This window comes from Falco naumanni, chromosome 7, assembly GCF_017639655.2.
Source record: "Falco naumanni isolate bFalNau1 chromosome 7, bFalNau1.pat, whole genome shotgun sequence".
In the NCBI taxonomy this organism is placed as follows: Eukaryota; Metazoa; Chordata; class Aves; order Falconiformes; family Falconidae; genus Falco; species Falco naumanni.
The window spans coordinates 16199366-16220155 of NC_054060.1; positions in this window are offsets into that span (position 1 = coordinate 16199366).

A 20790-nucleotide genomic window follows, 5' to 3' on the forward strand; every position below is an offset into this window, starting at 1 on the left:
GTATATTCTCACAGCATTCATTTCATTCAACCAAAGCTAGCTAAAAATAAAAATAAAAAATTTAAAACCCCCTGTATTTACTGAAATACAAAACAATCAACATCATATGCATTTACTTCTACTTTTCTAGTCCATTTCCCAAAACAAACAATAGCAGACACAAAAAAAAAAAAGAAAAAATCAGACCACTTTTAAACTTGTTTTTGTTTTGAACAGAAAGGAACATGAATACATTTGCTCTTAAATTTTTGCCCAAAGTATTAAGATTTAAAAGTATTAGATATAATATCATTTGAACTCACTTTTCACAAAACGTGGCAATTCTGTAAGATGTTTCTAGCCTCAAATACACAAATGACTGCTCATCTTTCATATGCCCCCCGCAACGTGTACTGTAAATATGATAGTCAAGTATTGTATTAGGAAAAACATCAGAAGAGATCAAATAAGAAGTAGAAAAAGAGATTAATGAAGCAGAAACCCAAAAATTAAGTTAATAGAATTCCATTGTGTGGTTTATGGGAAAAAAAAAAAAAACCCACATTTCTCCTACATTTTCCAACAGTCTTCCATCATCAGAATCTGGGACTTGCAGGTGATATATTGCCATTTATCACCATGAGATTTTATCCCATCTAAGCATGTAAGCTGTTCTTAGTAAATATCAGCTCTATTTTATGAGTTGCCTAGCACATGCATGGATACATCATAAATAAATAACATTTTTATTAATACATCATTATGGCACTAAGTAATGTCTCAAATGACCCACTAGCAAAGCATAGATACTGGTTAATTTATTTTAAATTCAGTCTTTTTAATTCACTCCTTGTTCCATGCTGCCACAGTAGTACCATACAGTTCCTATCTGCTATTTTCCAAAATGTTAACTTTATGTATCTCTCAAATTGCCTCGATTACGAAGTAATTCATGGAATGAAAAAAAAAAATACAGAGGAAAAACCAACAAAAAAACTCCAAAAACAAAACACCCACAGATAAGTTTGATGAAATTGAAACTGAAATTTCAAACAACAGGTACCAAAGTCAGCAGCTGCATACATCTCAGATCAGGTATTATCCACACAATGCTTAGAAATGAAACATGTTTCTAATTTTCTTAAAGGGGGCTTATAAGAAAGACGGGGACAGACTTTTTAGTAGCAACAGGACAAAGAAGAAAGGCTTTAAATTGAAAGAGGGTAGATTTATGTTAGGAAGAAATTCTTTACTAAGAGGGTGGCAAGGCGCTGGCCCAGGCTGCCCAGAGCAGCTGTGGATGCCCCATCCCTGGCAGTGCCCAAGGCCAGGCTGGATGGGGCTGGGAGCGACCTGGGCTGGTGGGAGGGGTCCCTGCCTGTGGTAACAGGGTTGGAACTAGGGGGAACTTTGAGGTCCCTTCTGACCCAAACCATTCTATGAATTTATGTTTGAATTAGAAGTGGGGACATATCATATGACACAAAAAATGGGAAAAACTATATTGAAAGACTTAAATTATTATGATGGCAACCAGGGTGTTTGCAACATATTCCTGGTACCGCATTATTTTTATAAACTCCCACTTACAGGTCACTCTTAATGCTCTAGAATGGAATAAGAATCCTCAGAGGCCTTCTCTCTGAGAAGTACAGAAGCAGGCATTCACGCTAAAGCCAGCAACATGCACTTCTGTTTCAATGGATAATCCTTCTCTTGCTAAATACTGAGACAGCAATTGCTATTAAAATCAATATTCTTGGCACACGCTGAGTGCTTTCACTTCTAAGACAGTATTTTTCCTGAATCAGCCTGAGTGGAGATGGAAACACTGGGTCAAACCGAATGCATAATGGAATAGGTGGAAGTTAGACCAAGGAAAATAAAAATTACTTTAAATGTCATCTAAACTGTGATATCATTCTTTAGAAGGTTTTGAGTCAAACCCATAGTGGCTTGGGATGGGATTTTGTGTAGCTGCTTAAACCTATCTGGTGGCCCAGAACTGCTGAACTAGAATCAAGCACATTATCCCTTCTCTCTTTGATCCTCAGTTTCACAGAAAACTGCTACTGAGAAATACTGACTCATCTCCTGGTCTTCCTGGCACTGGGAGAAAGATAGGGAGCTTTGGAGCTATAAACTATTTATCCTGAAATGTTTAGTGGATAAACAAGATAAAGCATCATATAAAACCAGAATATACCATTAACTCTTCCCAAAACTAACTGTAACCATAAATAAGTTCTTTGAGGGAAAGCAATCTCGAGGGAAATAATGCCTCAGGGGGCAAAACTCACTTATCTGCAAGGAAAAAAATGCTTAAGGGGAAAGCCTGTCCAGTCAAAATTATCCGATAGGCTGTTCGTATGAAGTGACCCAGGGGACAATCATCCCAGAATATTTACTGCTCAAATATGCAGCTTACTGTTTTTAAAGCTATAGTTATGCATATTAATAAGCACGCAGATCACAGACATTGTGTTCACAATCTCTCTGAATTTGCAGACCTTCATCCTTAATAATCATGAAGACGACTAACATCAGAATCCAGCAGCAACAGGTGTGTCTACAAAGAATGAAAGATGTTCCTCAGTGAGATTTCTTCCACGCTGAAAGTCAAGCTTCCACGGAAGCCACTCTTGGTTCAGCAGCTAAAACCCCAAGTATTCCCTGCTCCAGGGACAGGCTGATGAACACTGAAGCAGTGCAAGGAGATGAGCCCAGACAGCACAAACAGGACTATGTAGCTGTATTATCAGGTAGCAAGCCCAGAACATACCAAAAGAAATGTTTCTGCACACAACATAATTGCACTATGAAAAATTGCATCTGTGCCACAGCTGTTGCAGAGACTAAACTATAAATGTCTTGAAAAAGGCTTAGAGAAATTCCTGAAGGATAGGTCTATCATTGGATATTTGATATAATGGTTCGGCTGTAACTTTTGACTTAGATGTCCTTAAGCTATTGATTGCCACAAGTTGCAAGAATATAAAATGACTCTTTCCTATACTTTTCCTGTAAAAATCTGCTGCTGGACTAGATAGATCTTTGGTCTGCCCTAGTGAAGTTTTTCTCATCTGACCCATCTTCTGTGGGTAACACTAGAACATAAAGTCTTCGATCTGCCATCTACCATAATCACTCTTCAAGTATAATTGATAAGTGTACTTATGAAGTCACAGGGTGTTATGCATGCTCATTTGCAATACAGAAGCAGCAGTTTTAAATTCCAAAAAAATAAATAATTTTTGATGAAATAACTTACTGAACAATGTAACTGTTGTACTGAATTGCTTACAAGCATACTATGCATAGACTGTTCTTCTATACTTTTATTTCTTTTTTCTGAACAGTCAAATGATATTTTTATTGTGACTTGCTTAATCCTGTAGAAAAGTATATTTGTTATATACTCACAGTTAGATTTTTCAGACACAATGTTTTAGTGTTGGACATGACCTTTGATATGCCCTTATGAGATAATTTCTTTAATAAAATAAAAAATCAATTAGACCTATACTTTTTGTATATTAATCTAAACAAACATCATAGGGGTCCAAAGAAAACCTATACAACCAAACTGAACGGTATAAGAGTTAATCTACTCCCAAATATGTCTAGACATACAAAATGTTGTTGGCTGAGGTTCAGAAATTAACTATAGACAGAGTCTGGCACATTGTTCTGAAACATGTTGGCACATGTTATTGCTTGACAACAAAACTAACAACGTGAGGACACAAAAGAGAACACTGTCCCACACAATGAACATGCTAGACACGGATCTAAGTGGATAATGCAGAGCTGCTTGAAAATGTGTAAGTTTTCTTTGAGCAGGGACTCAGAAAAGGTTAATTCAGGGTGAGGTTACAGATTCTTACTGCAGAGTTTTCACAGACCCAGATGCAGAGGTATCATGAGTCTGGCTGGCTCAGATCAGCTTCATTTTAAATAGTGAGAGTTGATGGCACGTGAGCTTCCTAGAAACTTCATTGCATGCATTTAAAAATGAGAAACACTGGACATAAGAAAAATCTCATCTAGCAAAATATATTTGTATCTTTCGGCCAGGGTAGAGCACTAGAATATATAATGAATGTGAATATAATATAACACAAATATTACACATGCAATTCAAGTTAAAATGGAAGTATACAATGAACATTTACATTTACCCTGGCAAAGCTTTTTTTTTACCTTGTTCTTTATGTTTTTGTTAAAGATAGAAGTCCCTCCAGCTATGACTTTGAATATTTCCCCAAGTCAAGAAAAGAATTACTGCGGCGAATGAAGAGACGGGACGCAGCTTGATGCAAGCAAATGTCAATTTATTGTACAGAAGCACGAGTTTTTATACACTTTCAGAAGCTGCGCGTTTTAAACAGATTGGTTCTTGAAGCTAAGCCTTGCATACTAGGCAATCCCCGATTGGTGGTTAACTCCCATCAATTAACAGCAAGATGTTATCTTTCCTTGGCGCCATCCGTCTCCCACTCCCCTGTGCCCTGCAAACATGCCTCATCATGCCAACTGTTGTGTCTATTCACACTCCTTGTCCTCCCAGGGTTCGTGACCTACAAGCTCGAGCACATTCCCCCCAGCCAACTGACTGCCACGCATGGTCCTAGTTTCCAGCCCGCTCCTGCAAATTATTTCAATAGTACTGGCTCCATACAAAGATTCAGAATTCAAATGTAATTTTTCAAACCATGAAGCCATAATAGCGGGGCTAGGTACAGCATAATCCTGGGAACAGTTAATGTGGAAGAAATTGATAATCCTGAATTCCCAGTTCTGGACTGAACAGACATATGTCTTTTACTACTGACTGACACTGGACAGAGCAGTTCCAAGAGACCACACCAGGGTATCACACTCTTCACCGCATTGATTTTTTTATATCTAAATTATGCAAATCAAAAAATTAAATGAGAAATGCCATCTTTCTTAAAGTGGCATTAATTTGACTATACAAGTTAACGAATGAGAAATACTATTTCTGCCTTCCTTTCACACCAGTATTAAACAAGAAAAGAGATTCTTCACTGAAAATCAGTTCAATGCTAAGAATCACACTGACATAAATCATATCAGGAAAAACCTCTATAACCATATAAATATTTTGCATTGGCAAAATCCTAGTTTACTTATAGAACTGCAGGAAAACAGTTTTGGCCAAGGCTGCTGAAACAGGACAGAGCCTGTATTTCTAGGGACTTTAGTCCCATAAAAGAAAATACATAACTATTTCTCTCACCATGTCCTCCTTTAAGTAACATCACAACACCTGCTATATCTAGCATTTGTAAGGAAATGTCCCTTCCTCATGAAATTTTTGACTTTTCAGCAAAATACCTGTTCATTTCCATCACTGAGCATTGGAAAAATACTTGTTTGAGCATCACCACCAGTGTACTACAAGTACTGTGAACACGTAACCAAATACAAACAGGTACCTCCAGATAGATTCTACCTCTCAGAATCCACCACTTTCCCTTACAACGAAGGGAATCAATGACTGGGTCTCTGATCACACTGAATCCTAAGAAATAAAATCTGCCATGGATGGAAAAAAATATCGAATTTCAATATGTTAGAGCTGCAGTCAGACTGAATTCATATGGATTTCAGGTTTCATTATAAGCAAAATTTTAAAAGCCTCTATACTTCTTTTTTTGAAAGTTTACTTTCAGCACAGTGAAAATTATCTAAAAACACAATATAAAACCACCCTATTCTTCCTTTAACCATTATTTCAAAGGAAATGTTTCAAATACTGCAAACGTCTTCCTTATTAGCAACAGCAAAGCACCTAACGCAAAAACACATGGCAACGATCTGCTAGTGAAATACTAGTCAAGTCATTCCAATCTCTTTCATACACATCTCATCTAAGGGAAGACAAAGGCTGAAATAAGATTCCATTTCTGACTGAGACGTGTGGCTACCATGGTAGTACCATGCATAACAATCTTTACTTACTTCTACCTTCTGAGCTGCTGAATTCATCATATTCCACTGCAAAAATTCATAGTTAACTTTTGCATCCAGTTCCTTCAATGTGAATGTAACTATACATTCAAAGCCATGATTTGGAGTACAAAGCTTTTTGTGTTAGGTGATCTTGTCAGGAAAAAGGTTTTCAGCTAGCCCTTTAATTGAGCTTCCCATTGTACGCAGCTGTACTGGAGTGCAAAAAGCACAACAGATATGCCTATTTTGCCAGGGGAAATACTCCGCTTCTACCACGTAGACACAGTAGAGTTAGTATAGCATTATGGAAAAAAAAAGTGCTAAATTAATTCCATACTTATTTTGTATTCTGTAAACTGGTAGCAAATTATTAAAATCTAGAAAAAAGGCTTAGTTCTTAAGCACGACTTGCTATTATTTCTATTACACAGGTGGTAACTGGAAATGGGGCTGGGGGCCGAGTAGCATTTTATTTCAAATGAGCAGAAACTCAGTACAAGAGGGGAATCTTTCTATCCCACATATATATCCCTAGTCTCCATATTTGAAAAATATTAACGTAAGATAAACTGTCTGCAAATAACATGTAGATGTTACATATATGATATAGCTTAATTGCCTTCTCAAAATCTCTGCCCTTGACATTTCAAATGAAAGGAACTGATCTGAAACAAACACGTAGTATCTTTCCATTTGCAGGGAGGGTTGGCGAGTAGTGCTGGTGGTATTCTGCATTTTTTTGGACTTTCCAATTACTTCAAGCTTAGCTGGGCAAACATTTCATGACTTAACACTGGCTTACTACACTGCATAGCTATTTCCATTGCTGGTGTCTGGTTTCAGACAAAGATCCCTTTTTACTGATCAAGTTTTTGTTGATTGCCTAGATCTGCCAGATAAATAACTGCTCCATATGGGAGCCTAATACAAAGCAATCACTAGGTAGCATTTAATCAGATACATTAAATGTAAATGAATTACATCAGATAAAGATACAGTGCCTATTAAGGACATTTGAGCAAAAATATTTTTCCTAACCAATCTTGTTTGAGTCAGTGGGCTGTGCTCCTGGGACTTTTGGGGTACAAGCATGGCACTAACCCCCCTAAAGCATCATCTGCAGTGCTGACATCATCCAGATGTTAAAATAACCGAAGCAGACTCAACAGTGAACGTGACTAATAATACGAGAATTGCACTGAGCATAGGTACGCCCCTCTGTACTACGCACATGCAGACCTTGCACAAAACAGGCCTAACAGCTAAACATCACTCTTCAGCTTTAAACACTCCTTACCTGGGGGCTGCTCCTTTGTGTTTCCTTTTCCCAGTATCAATAAATATCATACAAATAGCATGCTGAACAAGAACAGAGCTCTGTTTTTGCATGCTAAAACACTAGTTGAAAGCATAAATACATTTTGTTAAGAACATGTATCCAAGGATTCCTTACATGGTTTATAGATTAGTATAGAAAAAAATGACGACATCAGTAGAAGAATGTAAAATTTGACCTTCAGCTAGACAGTGATTGGCATTGACTGTAATTCTTCGTGAGATTTCACATAATCAACATGCTGATGCATGTGGGGAGAGTACATAATCAGTTGCTCTTGATCAGAGACCACTTTGCATGAGAAAACAATGCAGCACTGGCATTCAAAAGTGTAAGGTCTGTGACAATTCTAATTGGAAACTAAAGTTATCAGGAAAATAGGGAAGCTGAAAAATTATTTTATTTGAACAAAATACAAAACACACAAGTTTTATACACTTCAGACTGAGAAGGGATTATTGACTTATTCAGCTGGTTTAGTCTATGGATGTTAGTTGCAAATTCACAGATTAGATTATTTTTTTTTTGTCTTTGACTTCTACCAGCATCTCAGACAGATGTATATATGCAAGGTTGTCTCTTCCCTACTGGCTCTCTTTGTTTTATTCAGCAGCTATTGGATACCCTACAAATATGATGTAAGATCTAAATACAAACATCAGTTCCAGGTGGTTAAAGTCAGAATGGGAAGTAGACCAGTACAGTTCCATCTACATCAGCCATTTTAAAAAGTATATCCCAATTAAAAAGATATCTACTTACTAATCCTGCTTTAAAAGGATTTTACACCCTTGTAATGATATAATCAATTATTCTGCATTAGATGCATATATTCTCTCCTATGATGCACGTCCCCCACAGAAGTTACCTACATCACCAAAACTTGGGTACTGCCTAACTGTAGAATTGCACATGTAAATTCAGTGATTGCACATAAACATTTAATAATTGACTTAGCACTGGTAATTTTCTTGTATTTTTGTGCACTTGCAATGACTGCACAGGCAAATACAGGTACACAAAGTAGAATGAAACTGGGGCCTCATTAAAAATATGGTAATCACTACGATTAAGTAGAAGTTTTAGGACCAAAGAACAGGAAGTGTCACCAGATTGAGTCAATTCCCACTACAAACAACAACACTTCGGACCTTGTTTGGGAACTAACAAAGTTCCCATGTTGACAGTTATGGGGAAAGAGAATTAAAGGGTGGTTGGTTTTTTAGCACTATTCAGTTACAATTAGAATTTCTGCTTCAATAGGTCAGAATTTCAGGGCTTTCTGGAGGGAAAACTAGTAACATCTCAGCAAAGGAAGAAAGCCTGTAGTTCTTCCAGTTGTATAAATAAATTTCCAACTTAGTAGCTCTCAGTTTTATGAAGATTTCACGTGCTATGCCACACACTTCAACACCCACAGGTGCAAGCTCAGGATCAGAAATACAAAAGCTTTACAATTACATACTGAAGTTTGTGACCGCATTAAATATAGAAGTCAGCTGAGCGCGAGGTTAAATACAAATTGTTGACAAATCCCACCTCAGAAGAAGTTGCATAAATTAAAATAACATCCCTCAGTAACAATACAATCTTTAGGAAGTTTGATATTAAAAAAAAAAAGATTAAAATGCCTTCCTCACACCTGCAATGTGTGTTGGGTCTGTAAAGCAGTTAATTGGGTCATCAAAGACCTTGAAGACTAGTTCTTTACACAGCAATTAAACCATAAAGGAAGACAACTGTCAGTTCAAATTCAAATGTATTTTATCTTCATCTAGTCAACAATCAGGAGTTGTCAATCAATACTCTGGTGCACTCATAACAGCTTCAAGCACTCTACAACTTACTCTCTGCTCTGATCATACATGTGCCTATGTGCACTTCAATTAAACCATTCATATCCCTGTTTCCTCTTTAGTATAAAGGAAATATTTGCCTCATAACCACCTTTCTCAAAGAATTAAAAAAAAGAAAGTATAAAATTCAGCAGGAACTTCCACTTTATTAGCTCTCATTTTATACTTCTGTATAAACTTACAGTAAGCCCTTTTCCAGCCCTGAGACATAAATACCTTCATATTCCCCCAGTGGAACTCCAAAAGGATGACAGGAAAGGAGACAGCTTGTCAGTTGATTTGCTGGTTCTCCCCATTTGGAGCAGTATTCACAGCAGGCACATTTGTACAAGTGCCTCGATATATATCCTAGGCTTACAGCTAAACTATAGATATACCTATACAAATGTAACAGTTTGGGTAAGAATGTCTGTGCTGAACATTCTGCTAAACAGAAGCAACTCAGAAAACATTGTGGAATTGTGCACCTTTGCAAGGAAAAAGAACATTCTATCTTTCTTGGTTATGTACACACACGTGTATATCTATTGGGAAGAAGGTCATTTCACCTGGCCCCTTTTTAAATTATTCATTGTTGCACACACAGATTTTTAGTACTATAAAAGGTCACTCCTGATTCTGCAACGCTTTTTTGTGGAGTAAAGAAGCATCCCATGAATATGCAGACGCACACCCCTGTAACACTTCAGTCACTGTGCATTAATGTGTGCTCTCTGTATATTTCAAAGTCAAACAAATAATACCCATCATGAACATGAATTTCTAATATCTTCTATATTTCATTTTAAATGAAATGTCAAAATGATGGAAAATATTTTCCAGAAAGTTTGCAAAGGGCAGTGTCTACTAAAAAGCTGCAATATGTAATTCTGCACTGGTGCAAAACATCATTAAAAGGGACACTGCCACAGCTTAAATCAGATTTTTAAATCAGTATTTTACTTACCTTTGTCAGTCCTTACATAGAGTAAACTGAGAATGGAAATCTGTTTGCAATCCTGATTTGTCATTCTCCAATTACAATAGCTAGTCAGATTTCCCTGCAGCTGAGAATATGGATGCCAGTATACCCTTTTTCCCTTTGTTATGCAGTATCATGTTGACATAATATTTGCAAAACACACTGAGCTGGAAGCCAAGTTTGGATGGGTGGTGTCTGCAAAACATTGATTTGCCTGGCTCTGTCACCTGGCACGTGTAAAAGTGCTTTTCTACATTTATTCACCAATAGTGGTTCAGCTTATGAAGCACTGAGGAAGTCTTAATCAGTTTACGTGGGTATTCCAGCCACTCATATTCATAAGTTGCCTTTTACATCAACAAGCAAGGCCCAGCAGCTCTCCCCAGCTGTTTCCAGCTCCTTGAATTGGCATCTTACTCCTGTCCTTGGCAATCCTCCCTTCCTCATAGTACTTAGGGTGTATGTTTTGTAGTCGCTCAACAGCCTGCTTCCCTGTCACATAGGTAGCAGCTTCTGATGCTTGAGGAGGCCAGTTTAGCTAGCCTATATGCCCAAGTTCTTACTGAACATGCCAGGAACAGTTGTTACCTATTTCTCTCCCAGGCCACAGCAATTCTGTTTTGCCATCCTCTACTTCTCTCTCCCCAAACTTTCCATTCTCATCTCCCTACCAACAGGAACATCAGTGCTTAAATCTACTTCGCTCTACCCCAGACTTCTTACCCATCACTTCCCACAACCCCAGACTGCAGTCAGCCCACCTTCCCCTCAGCAGCAGTGCTTCTCAGAACATCCCCCTTACATGCATCATGATGAGAGACCACAAACACACAATTCTTTCTGGCAAATATGAAAGTGTTTAGCCTGAACAACCAACAGAAAGGTAGGAAGCGCTTTTTTAATTCTCTTTCGAGTAATCCAACAGTTAGTAAACAGATATGCGTGCCTTTGACATGCTACAGGTACAAGTTATTTCTCAGAGTCAGCCCTTCAAGGCCACATACCAGTATAACCTCTCCATTTCCAGTGGTAGAGTATCTCCTCCCATCAAAAGAGCAGTTCCTGGCTGAAAACCCTGGACTTTAACTTCAGCAGGTGCAATTTACAGCAACACCATTAATTCAAAGGAACTAAGCCAATTTATGCCTGCAAAGGTTGTTAACAAATACCTAGCTAATAAATGCTGCTGCATCCGATCAGAAGTAGCAAAGTCAGCCTACCAAATTTCTTCCAAAAAGGAATGAGCCAGATTTCCTTCTTTTTATTAGTATAAACATTTTGCCTTAACTACTAAAGCTTTCTGTATGCAACCCTTCTGATCTTCATGCATTTTTAAAAAAATTGGGTCTCAGTGACTGCTTCAACTAGAATTATACAATCAGGTGCTGGATATTGCTTCTGTTTATTAAAAGAGTGAAAAAGATTGTGTTCCTGAACACCAAACAGCAATACAGTATCTTTAGTCAATGTTTTAAGCCTTTTAGCATCTTGGCAAGTTGCAGGCTGCCAACTACCACTCATTTTTCCCCCACAGCTGTTCTGCAAATGCTTTTCTAACCATACATAGATTTCTTTTATAAACCTGTTTTGGACTTTCTGCCTCCCTCAGTTTACCCACCTCCAAAAGAGCCTGTCTTCCACCCAGGGAATGATACTTGACCTCTGCAGATCTAACATAAAATATTCTTGGGCCACACAGCATAGATTCCAGACAGTCCAAACACTTTTTCCTTATATAAGGACTGTCAGTGCTTCTCTTATTTCTCATAAAGGAACTGAAATTGCACTGCTCAGGAGGTGAGAGGAAAAGGTGTGTTTGCTTGAGGGGATTGCTTTCTTCCAAAGTGAATTGCACTATTCAAACCCACACATTTCCTCTTTCAGCTCACACACTGGGTCTTTGGTTTGTGTGCCCGTGGAACTTTGTTAACCCAGTAAGTTCATCTTTCACTAGGTTAGCTATGTTCATAAAGAGAGATTAAGTCATTAAGACAAGTGACATAATTAGCTAAGGAATACAGAGGAGTGGGTTTTAGGGGGTGGTGGGTAGGTTTTTGATGTCGGTATAGTCTCAATTTCTTTCAACATTATTATTTCAGACTCGTCATCCTCCAAACACAGTTCACGCAGATGAAAAGATGAATCTTACCAAAAAGAGAAAGCATTGATTTTCAGGCAGCAAATGAATCTCTAATGTCCATACTACCTGCACTGTGATCTCTAGCAGATAAATTATTAATGCAAGTGTATGAACATCATTTTGTTGTGATTAGATTTCACTTAAATTTTAATTTAAAAAAAGTCACAGGGGATCGAAGAAGCAGTCACATAAGATAAGCGAGTCAGTCAAAGTTTTATTTTTCATGTTTGTGTGCTGGGATTATCTGGAATCTTATCATTCATGCAGCAAATTACCAAGAACTACATTAAAAATGTGTATAGCCATTTTCATTTTTGAAAGATTCAAGACTATAAATAATTAAGTGGGTGAGACATCTGTTATTTATGAGCTGAAATGACAGTTTTAATTTAGTTCTTCGTTTAGCTGAGGCTGACGTATTGAGAGTAAGTAAAAGAAAACATATGAAATATTTTAAAATGACATCTCACAGAGCTTAAACTTTCCAAGGGTGCAAATCAAACACTGTTGGGTTTTTTGTTTGTTTTGTTTTCCTTCAAGGCTCATCAGAAAACACTCTTCATTCATGACCTAGTATTGTATGCCCATGTGGAGTCTGATGACAAGGTAGAGAAACCACACTGGCTTCACAAAATAAATCAGCCGTATTACATCTTTACAGACATTCTGAAGAGACAAATCGTTTCCTCAGCACATGGATACCAGTCAGACATGTTGCTCAAACCACAGTACTGTTATGAAGCAGATATTTCCTATACTTTTCCCATCACTCTTCTCTCTACAGCTGTACTCTAGCACTTGTCTGCCTAAAATATTACACTGACCTTTGTCAGTGAACGTGTGAAATTCATAGACTTACTTTCTCCCAGGGCAAACGGGAACTTGGTTTATTAACAGATAAATGGGAACATATGCAATGATACCTATACCAGTCCTGATGCATGTCCTATTGTGAATGCAAATATTCTGTGTGAGCAAATAAGGAACTCCAAAACCTCCATAACAAGGTTTTCATAGAGCTGGCTGAGTCAGATAAAAATTAAAGGTGCTCATCTCTATCTTGCAGACTTGCCTGCTGAAACTTGTGCTTTGATTTGGGGAGGAAAGCCTGTCTTCTTCCAAAACTATTGCTTTTCTCTCTCTCTTTTCTTTTTCTTTTTAAAAGACAAAGTCTACGTAACATAAAATGATTCCTTAGGAACAGGCCTTTAAAGCTTCTCCCTCATGACTGATTGTTGAAACTACTTAACATTTCATATGTTTGCTAACATTAAAAGAAAAGGGATTGGGCCCATATTACAGATTTACTTTTCAAACTACTTCTTCAGACTTCATTAAAAAAAAAGTAGTAACTGGAACAAACGCAATTTTTAAAAAGTTATATATATATATAGTGATGCCAGTTATTTGTATAAACGCCAGACTCAAAAAGCATATGGCATTCAAAACCCAAGGACCCAGAAGTCAGAACTCCAGAACTGAAGAAAATAGACGCTATTATTTGTATAAATTATCATTACAATCAATTTCAGATCAAGTTTACCTTGGAATTGACTGTCCCTATTCTCTATTTGAGAAAGGCAAATTCATAGTTTGATGATACCAGGGGTGGGAGGGAGTGGAATTCCTCTAAGATGGAAGTTTTCCAATCGAGAGGAATGCCATAATTTTTCTCAGACTGAGGAGAATCACATCTGGATTCCCAAGTGATCAGCTTGGGATAGAACTGCTTTTCAGAGGTGGTGTACACACACGGTTTTCACTAAAATCAATGGTAGTCATCACTGCTCTTTCTCTGGAAAACACTGCAGAGAGAGAAAGCGTTCATCAAACATGTTGAATCTAGTGATAAAGAAGGGTGGCAGGAAAAAAACCTGGAAAGAGGCCTAAGTCCAGACACACGAGCTTTGTAATAACAAGCTATCTTTTATTAGATCAGTGATGAGAGGCAGACACAAAAGGCAAATATTCTAGCTGGTCTCCTAAAAGACTTTGTCTGTCCCTATGAACATTGCATTTCTTAAATCCTAGGCCATCACTAACAGAACATTACTGCCATCTCTGGAATTTGTAGTAAGTTTCTTTTGGTATCAGCTAGTTTCACAAAGAACCAACTAAATATTCAGAATCTCAGGGTAGTATAACCCTCCCAATGTTACACAACTGTAATGTTTAGTTTTGATGAAGCACAGAAGAATACCAATGTCTCAGGTTTTTGTTTCTTCACCTACTACAATACAAGGAAAAATACATTTGAAAAACCTGTGGTTTACATCTCTTCTCTTAAAGAAGGCAACATAAAGTAATAGTGATATATCATTCCCGCAGAAAAAAAGTAAAAGACTCTCTATGCACCTCATCTCATTTCTCATTGGTCATTGCCCATCTGTTCAGCAGGATAAAAATGGGAAGTATTAGGGGGTTTTGCCATACACAGAAAAAAAAAAAACAGTGAAAATAAGGGGGAAAAAATAGAATCTATTCTTTTTTCACTGCAAGATTAGCTTGTTTGAACAGATTTTTTTCACATAATATGTAAACAAATACTGTTCTCTGCCCCAATATATAGCAGTTGAGATACTTAGAAAAAGGAAACCTGGAAGGCAACAGGTGTTGAGGAGCATTCAGGCCAAAAACCACCTGCTGCAGATGTCAAGAATATTGAAAGAAATTAGGGACATACAAGAGGAAAAGCACATGTGGAAGCTAGAAAAGTAACAGGGTGTCAGAAGAAAAATTAAAAAGTACTAATCACACAGATGAATTTAAAAGCTTCTAGCTAAGCACTGCTGAGATGGCCACCCCATGAGTATAATCATTTGTAGCCACAGAAGTAAATTTCCAAAGTTGCAGCCTGATGTAAACTTGGTCTGACTTTACAAAGATGTACAACTTCATTTCAAAGCCATCTTTTTTTTTCCTTTTTTTTTTTCTTTTTCTTTGTCATCAGAAGAAACTAATATATGTCCTGAAAACAATTAATAAAATATGAGAACATGAGCAGGACTATCTTAAGATAGTCTTTTAGAGCATCTGGAAATCAAATGTCAACTGGGTGGCTTTGAGTGATGAGAGAAACACCTGCTGCAGCCCCAGCACATGGGAGCTGTTTCAGCAGTGCAGCCCTGGACTGCCTGATCTACAGAAATGCAGATTCATTTGAAGGTCATAGATCATTATGCATTTTAAATTTGTATTTCAATTTAAATTTTATTTTATTTATATATAATTTTATTATAAAATATATAATATAAAAATATATAATATATTATAAAAATAAAATATAAATTTAAATGTAATTTAAAGATGTATTTTAAAATTATTAATGAAGTACGATTTTATTTTTATGAGTCAAATTTCATTAGGAAACTCTAAAAGATGTATAGAACAGAAATTACAAGTGAAACTACCAACAGCATGGCTTCTCATAGCCCGACGCAAAAGAAGAGACACATGCAAGTGCTCTGAGCCAACAAAAGTAATTATTATTTATATGAACCAAAGCTCTAAGCCTAGCAGTCAGAAGGTATTAGGTCTCAAAAAAAAGGAGGCCATCTCTCCACATTTATTCTGGAAATGGCTCAGTGGTTATCTGTAACAGGCAGAGAAACATTTGACAGTTTGGTGGGCACACTGAGAAAGTTTGCTTGCCAGGCAAGCCAGTGCCAGTGGCCTTTGGTTCACTCAGGGATGCAGCAGCACTGAGGGGGGTAAACCCTCCTACCTCAAGACTCACAGCTATGAGTCTACACAGGGTTAATACCAATTGCTTTAGCCACTTGGCAGATTCCTTCAGCAGAAAAGCACTGCTGGCACCAATTAAAGAACAAATAGGTAATTTTTGCTGTCACTTAACAGCCCAAGGACAGCAACTGATAAGTGTAGGGCACTAAAAATTGAACCACAGTTCAGCTCAACTAATCTGACCGCAAACTAATGACCTAAAACTAACTAAAAACATAACTAATTGAACTAATCTGACCACGAACTTGTACTAATTTGACCATGGTCAGATTAGTAAAAAAGTTTTGCCATCACAGAAGATAGGACTGACCATGGTGTAAAAGAAAGTAAAAGGCAGACAGGTGCTGAAACAGAAAGATCCGCTCTGTAGACAGGTTTAGTATTCAGTATCTGAAAAGGGTGCTCTCAGCTTATTACTGTATCAAACAAGGTGTATGTCATATGTTGCGGAAATTCACACCGGTTCTATCCCCCATTTGACTACCATGCTATTCTTGCAGCAGGGGGTTGGGGCATTACAGAAAACATTGCCAGATTTAAAAGAGAGGTGTATATACATTACATATTAAAAACATCAGAAAGTGTTCAAGATGAATTAAAGGTTTTGTTATTTACTGCAAACTCACTTTCTCACCAAAGAAAATCTAAATAACACTAATTTTAAAGCAGGGAAGTGGCAGACTTCACTATCTGTATCAATACTGATCTCCTATTAAAAATGAAGGGAGAGTAGGTTAAAAAACATAAAGTTAATCAACCCGTCACTTGTATTCTTCCCAATGTACCGCTGAAAGAGCTTAATACTAGTGTGACCTTTGCAAAGTCCAAGGATTATGAATTCTGTAGCCATTATCGGTAAAATAACTCCAAACTACAGAATATTTATCTTTCTCCACATTAGTGCTACAAAAAGAGTTGATCAAAACTTGCCATTTTTGCTTCCCCAACAAAAGTAGTCAGAATAAAGAAAAAAATCCCCAACTAGAGTAAATCTGGAAAATAAACGCTAATTCAAAATAAAACTCAAAGTTTCATATTAATTATAGTCTTTTCTGAAAAACAGTTGTCACAAAATTATAGAATATTATGAACTAACACAAAGGTTTTGAAGACAGTTTTGCCTCTAGTTCATGGAGGCTGTTTCTACTTTTTCAGCAAGTGTCAAAATATCACACTTTGTCATTACAAATACAAATGTGAGACCTTGATTTTAATTACAGGATGTTTCAGTGAGTGCTAAACTGTGGCTATCAATAAGATATTTTTTAAAAAAATAAAATTAAAAAATGGACCAGCTTGTCTGTTTCTCTGCCAGGAAGTGTCAGTAACAGGACACAGTGTACCCCAGTACAGTACAATAAGGTATATCTTGTGCCAATACTACTGACATGTCAGGAAATGATGGAAGTCATAATAAGGTATGTGATCTCCTGTCCCAATACTACTAACTTAATAGGATACCATGAAAAAATAATTTGACATAAATACTTTCAAAAAATGTTGGAACAAAATTTTATTTTTTAAATGAAAGCACTGGACGGAGAGGGAATTAGGAAGTTTCTTTGAGACTGATGTGATTTCATGACAAAAAAACACAAACAACATTATAATTGGGACTGGAATACTACTTCAAACTACATTCAAATATAAGTATTTTTTCTGTCCACTAAAAGTACCCTCAGGAGTTAAAAATCATAAATAGATACAGTCTGTTGGATAAACAGCTGAATGCCTTTCTAATCCACCGATACAATAGAAAGAACAAACCATTTGTCATTCTATAACAATGCTTTGAAAATGGGGGAAAACAAGTTGATAGGGTTTTAGGTCAGTTTACTTTTTAATTATTATGATAGGAAGAAAGAAAATCCAGGTCTAAGATTTAAAAGGATGAACAGCTCTGCATGTGCAAATGATGTTTCACCACAATTTAAGTACACATGTAACTATTTTCAAGCTGTTATGTGCAAAACAAAAGTAATGGAAATTTGTATTCTCCTCCCACTTGCATAATAGCTGACTGCATTTAATTGAAACCTTCCTGAAAACTTCTGAGCTGAGACTAATGATGGCAGTTTTGAGACAGCAGAATTTTTCAAAAATAGTTGGTGGGGATAAAAAGAGGGCTATAATGAAAGTCTGTTTGCAACATTAACTAGAGCGTTTACTGGTGCAGAAATACCAGAAATTATCAACATACATCTTTGCTCATCTAGGCTGCAGATAAAACTCATATGGCAAAAAGCAAAATTCTTCACTGGATTTCCACAAGTACAAGGTATATTATCACAGAATGGTCAGGGTTGGAAGGCACCTCTGGAGATCATCTAGTCCAGGGGTCCTCAAACTTTTTAACCAGGGGGCTGGCGCGCAGATGAAGTGGCAGGCAGTCATCTGCGGCTGCTCAGTTCCCCCCCCCAAGCCCCTAGCTGGCGGGGGGGTGTGTGTGTGTCTGTAAATACCAGGGGCCAGATTGAGGACCCTGGGGGGCCGTATCCGGCCTGCGGGCCATAGTTTGAGGACCCCTGATCTAGTCCAACCCCCTGCTAAAGCAGGTTCTCCTACAGCAGGTTGCACAGGATCACATCCAGGCTGGTTCTGAGTATCTACAGAGAAGGAGACTCCACAGCCTCTCTGGGCAGCCTCTTCCAGTGCTCTGTCACCCTCAAAGGAAACAAGTTCTTCCCCATATTCAGATGGAACCTCCTGCGTTTCAGTTTGTGCTCCTTGTCGCTGGGCACCACTGGAAGGAGCCTGGCCCCATCCTCCTGACACTTGCCTTTAAGGTATTTGTAGACATTGCTAAGATCCCCTCTCAGTCTTCTCCAGGCTGAACAGGCCCAGCTCTTTCAGCCTTTCCTCATAAAGGAGATGCTCCGGTCCCCTCATCACCTTCGTAGCCCTTCACTGGACCCTCTCCGGGAGTTCCCTGCCTCTCTTGAACCGGGGAGCCCAGAACGGGACACAGCGCTCCAGCTGCGGCCTCACCAAGGCAGAGCAGAGGGGCAGGATCACCTCCCTCAACGACCTGCTGGCCACCCTCCTCCTAACGCACCCCCAGGATCCCGTTGGCCTCCTTGGCCACCAGGGCATGCTGCTGGCTCATGGGCAACTTGCTGCCCACCAGCACCCCCATGTCCTTCTCCACAGAGCTGCCCTCCAGCAGGTCAGCCCTGCGCCTGTCCTGGTGCGTGGGGCTGTTCCTCCCCCGGTGCAGGACCCTACGCTGGCCTTTGCTGAACTTCATGGGGTTCCTCTCCACCAACCCTCCAGCCTGCCCAGGTCTCGCTGAAGGGCAGCGCAGCCTCTGGTGCATCAGCTGCTCCTCCCCGTTTTCTATCATCAGCAAACCTGCTGAAGGTGTGCTCTGTCACTTCATCCAGGACTGCACCCAGTAGTGACCCCAGGGAACACCACCAGCTACAGGCCTCCAGGCTAGACTCTGTGCCCTTGATCACAACCTTATCCTATTTATCTCAAAAGCTTAGTATAAAGGAGAAATATTTTCACTTTGATTTCTATAAGCCACTTGCTTGAGTTCTGCAAAGTAGAGAAAACTACCTGTAGATGTACAACAAAACATCAAGGGCAAACCTTGAACAAATAAGAACTATGTTAGCATTTCTCATGTAAGTTGTCCCAGTCATCGTTCAGGCATGAAATAAAGGTTTTGTTGACTGCAGTAACAAGAAGTGATATTTCAGTACAGTGTATCAGAAAAAAATGTCTATATCATTGATCAGTTCATAAAGATATTTACAGACATATCTAGGAAAAAAGTAGATATTTTATGTAAAGACAACCTATCTCTGAAACAATTCAGTAGTCTCTAAACTAAGGTAAAAGGTATGAAAATTAAGAAATTGTGATGTGTCCCAGTGCATATAATTTACTGTTTACAGGAGACTGAGGGCTAGATGCCGTAAAGGACATAAGCTCAGATTTTTACTTAGTACATAACTATAATAGTCTAACATCCTTCCTGTTGTACTTAATGTCCTGTATGCCAGTGTCAGGACACATGGGACACCCAGATGCCTTCTGCCTAGAATCTTTCTGAAGCACAGAAGTAAAGCATCTCTTTGTCTTAGGAAGCCACCAAATGAGCACATTTTAAAAGTTAGGGCTCTGTTTCTGTGAATGCTTCATGACTTATTTTTCAACAGAAGCATGATCCGAGTATACATGTTACCTAGCTCTACATATAGCACAGGCTAATACTCATGAACTTAAATGTTGCATTCTTGGGTGGCTTCTCAAACAGAAGAAAAAGTCAGATCGTGAGCTCTGCTGCCTGATCTAAAAGAGCCAACAGACAGAAGAGGATCAGCATGCTACAGAGAATGATGTGTGCCTCAAACATCAGAACACAGCACCAAAGGAAAACAGGAATTTTCTCCACTTACCCTACACCCAGCTCCTTACATGGTTTCTGTTCCATTTTAAATAACAGACTTCCTAACTTCAAGCATATAAATCATAAATTAGTGAACAAAAATGAATAAAAGTACCTAGGCTTTCCTTCGGTGTTTAAGACCGACAAAAACAAACCAAAAAGCCAACAAAAAAAAATCAACCCTCAAACAAACCCAACAAATTGCTTCATTGCCTACAAATAAACCACACACAGAAATATCTGTCATTGTCAAGTTCCTTCCCTTGGATTTCTTGCACTGAGAATCCAATTTAGAGGTATATTTCTGTAGTGCAATGATGCTCATTCACTTATTAATCAGTGGTATTTGTTCCCTCTGGATATATTTTTGAAAAATTCTTTTAATCCAACCTTTCTTTT